Here is a 4,415-nt window from a genome sequence, read left to right on the forward strand (position 1 = left end):
ATAAAGCTCCTTATGAAGTTCTCAACAACTGCAAGCCAGTCCTAGATCACCTAAGAGTGTTTGGGTGTGTAAGCTATGTTCTTATCCCGGGAGAGATGAGAAATAAGCTGGAAGCAAAGAGTATCAAAGCTATGATGATAGGATACTCAACCACACAGAAGGGATACAAGTGCTTTGTTCCTGAGTCAAGGAGAGTTCTTGTATCAAGAGATGTCAAGTTCTTTGAAGAGAAGAGCTACTATGAAGATAAAGATTGGAAAGAGCTGGAGGATCTTTCACAACCTTCAGATAGAGCTACAAGCTTGAGACAGATACTACAAGGTCTTGGAATTGGAATGTCCCAGGAGTCGACAGAGAATCAGTCATCTGAAAGACAAGAAGCTGAAGAACCATCTCACCTTGATCATGAGGGAGGGAATGGAATTGAGCCGGATGAGAATCAAGATTTTGCGGATCATCCTGATCAAGGTGGAGCTGAACCAAGTAATGAAGAGCCTAATGAGCTACCAGAACAAGGAGGAGTGGAAGCTACTGAAGTAGAAGCACCAGAGCAAGCACCAGCTGAGGTACCATTAAGGAGAAGCACACGGCTGAAGAGAGATGCTTCCAACTGGGTAAACACGAGAGTGTACTACAATGCCCAGGCTGTGGAGCATCCTTCCCAGGCTGTGTGTTCATTTGCTTGTTATCCAAAGGAGCATTGCGCATTCATGATGAGCCTAGATGAAAGTAGTATACCAAGATCATATGAAGAAGCAATGCTACATCAAGATTGGAAGGAATCTGTTGGAGATGAAGCAAATGCCATGATAAAGAATGACACTTGGTTTGAAAGTGAGTTGCCAAAAGGAAAGAAGGCAGTAACCAGCAAGTGGATATTCACCATTAAGTATCTACCTGATGGAACCATTGAGAGAAAGAAGACAAGACTGGTGGCTAGAGGATACACTCAAACATATGGGGAAGACTACATTGATACCTTTGCTCCCGTTGCCAAGCTACATACAATAAGAATTGTATTGTCTCTTGCTGTGAACCTTGAGTGGGAGCTTTGGCAAATGGATGTGAAGAATGCCTTTCTTCAAGGAGAGCTAGAGGATGAAGTGTATATGCATCCACCACCAGGCCTAGAGCATCTGGTGAAACCAGGGAATGTATTGAGACTTAAGAAGGCAATCTATGGGTTAAAGCAATCACCTAGAGCATGGTACAACAAGCTGAGCACTACTCTGAATGGGCGTGGGTTCAAGAAGTCAGAGTTGGATCACACCCTCTTCACCCTCACTACACCTTCAGGTATCATCTGTCTACTTGTATATGTTGATGACATTATCATAACAGGTAGTGATAAGGCTGGTATAAAAGCCACAAAGGAGTTTTTGAAATCTGTGTTTGAAATCAAAGACTTAGGGGAAATGAAATACTTCCTTGGAATTGAGTTGTGTAGATCTAAGGAAGGATTGTTCATTTCCCAAAGGAAGTATACACTTGATCTTTTGAAAGATGCAGGTATACAAGGAGACAAGACAGCAAAGATGCCTCTTGAAGATGGATACAAGGTTCCACGTGAGGGGGAGGTTGAAGATAGCAAGGCCTTTCATGATCCAAAGCTGTACAGGAAGCTAGTAGGGAAGCTCATCTACCTTACAATCACACGACCAGACATATGCTTTGCGGTGAACCAAGTGAGCCAGCATATGCAAGTCCCAAAGGATCATCACTGGCGCATGGTGGAGAGACTTCTCTTGTATCTGAATGGGACGTCAAGCCTTGGAGTGTGGATGGGATGCAACAAGAGCACTGAAGTGGTGGGATACTGTGATGCGGACTGGGCTGGAGATAGAGCAGACAGGAGATCAACCACTGGCTATTGTACATTCATTGGAGGTAACTTGGTGACTTGGAAGAGTAAGAAGCAGAAGGTGGTGTCTTGTTCAAGCGCTGAAGCTGAGTATAGAGCAATGCTGAAACTTACCAATGAGTTGGTATGGATCAAAGGAATCTTGAAGCACTTGGAGATAGAGCAGGGAACTCCAATGACTATGCATTGTGATAATCAAGCGGCTATACACATTGCAACCAACTCAGTCTTCCATGAGAGAACCAAGCACATTGAAGTTGATTGTCACAAGGTGAGGCAGATGATTGTCTTGGGAGTGATCTTGCCATGCTACACAAGGAGTGAGGATCAACTTGCGGATGTGTTCACCAAGGCTGCAAGACAAAAGACTATGGAGTCCATTCATACCAGATTGGAGCTCATAGATCTTTCCCCAAGGAGCTGATCCCCTTTGCCATGAGGTCTTCACTCTTTTTCCCTCATCAAGGTTTTGTCCCAATGGGTTTTCCTTGGTGAGGTTTTTAATGAGGAAGATATCATGGTTGTTCCAAGCTTAACTACGTTATTAAGTTAAGCTTGAGGGGGAGTGTTGAAATAAGTTGATCAATATGTGAGAAGATGGCTTAGGGAGTTGAGGATGTGAGAATGTGGAGGCAAAGGGAAGGAAGGTTAGGGATCGACCAGGCCGTACAAGAGGCCGTACCGGCCGTACCGTCCGTACTGTCCGGGTCGATCCATAACTCGACCAAGAAGAGAAGTTACCCGGGTAAGAGAGGTAAACGGCCAAAGGGGTTTTACCTTAGGAGATATGACCGTTTGGATGGATAGAGTGACCGCGGCTTATCCTGACAGTCTGGCACAGGCTGTAAAGGCAAAAGGAGTCTCACCAAAAGATGCCATAAGCGTGTGATCTTCCCCATTGGTTTACATTCAAATTAAAGCAACCTTATCCTTGACCTCACATGCTTAGTGCTTCTGAATACCCTAATGTCTCTCTCTATATATTGTAAACTCTGTCTTGATTAATGATTAACACGAGTTCATCATATTCTCTCTCTAGTTCATCATGTTTCTCTTCTACATCTCATAAATCATCTCATCTCACTTTAATCTTTCTCTAAATCTCTCAATACCTGTTCAACTCTCTAAAATCATAGGTTCACAGCAAAGCAAATGTCTGGTCGTGTGATGGTGAGGTAGATGAGCTTCCCTACTAGCTTCCTGTATAGCTTTGGATCATGAAAGACCTTGCTATCTTCAATCTCCCCCTCACGTGGAATCTTGTATCCATCTTCAAGAGGCATCTTTGCTGTCTTATCTCCTTGTATACCTGCATCTTTCAAAAGATCAAGTGTATACTTCCTTTGGGAAATGAACAATCCTTCCTTAGATCTACACAACTCAATTCCAAGGAAGTATTTCATTTCTCCTAAGTCTTTGATTTCAAATACAGATTTCAAAAACTCCTTGGTGGCTTTTATGCCAGCCTTATCACTACCTGTTATGATAATGTCATCCACATATACAAGTAGACAGATGATACCTGAGGGTGTAGTGAGAGTGAAGAGAGTGTGATCCAATTCAGACTTCTTGAACCCACGCCCATTTAAGGTAGTGCTCAGCTTGTTATACCATGCTCTAGGAGATTGCTTCAACCCGTAGATAGCCTTCTTGAGTCTCAATACATTTCCAGGTTTCACAAGGTGCTCTAGACCCGGTGGAGGATGCATATACACTTCATCCTCTAGCTCTCCTTGAAGAAAGGCATTCTTCACATCCATCTGCCAAAGCTCCCACTCAAGATTCACAGCAAGAGATAGTACAATTCTTATGGTATGGAGTTTGGCAACAGGAGCAAAGGTATCAATGTAGTCTTCCCCATATGTTTGAGTGTATCCTCTAGCCACCAATCTTGTCTTCTTCCTCTCAATAGTTCCATCAGGTAGATACTTGATAGTGAATATCCACTTGCTTGTTACTGCCTTTTTCCCTCTTGGCAGCTCACTTTCAAACCAAGTGTCATTCTTTATCATAGCATTTGCTTCATCACCCACTGATTCTTTCCAATCTTCATGTAGCATTGCTTCTTCATATGATCTTGGTACACTGCTCTCATCTAAGCTTGTAATGAATGCACAATGTTCCTTTGGGTAACTCGCAAATGAGCACACAGCCTGAGAGGGATGCTTCACAGCTTGAGCATTGTAGTACACTCTCGTGTTTACCCAGTTGGAAGCATCTCTCTTCAGCCGTGTGCTTCTCCTTAATGGGGCTTGCTCCACTTCCACCACCGTAGGCTGGACCACCGTAGGCTGAACTGCTTCTCTTTCTACTTCATTTGGTTCCACATGATCTTCTTGTATGGATTCTTCCTCTCTTTGTATCACACCTTGACCATGACTATCTGAGTCTTGATCCTCATGATCTTCAGGCTCAGCCTCATTTCCCCCCTCATGATCATGGTGTGATGGTTCTTCAGCTTCATTCTCCTTTGATGGTTGCTGATCCTGGGACATGTTGATTCCAAGTCCTTCCAGTACACGCCTAAGACTTGTAGCTCGATCAGATGGTTGAG

This window comes from Brassica rapa, unplaced genomic scaffold (genome assembly GCF_000309985.2).
Source record: "Brassica rapa cultivar Chiifu-401-42 unplaced genomic scaffold, CAAS_Brap_v3.01 Scaffold0769, whole genome shotgun sequence".
In the NCBI taxonomy this organism is placed as follows: domain Eukaryota; kingdom Viridiplantae; phylum Streptophyta; class Magnoliopsida; order Brassicales; family Brassicaceae; genus Brassica; species Brassica rapa.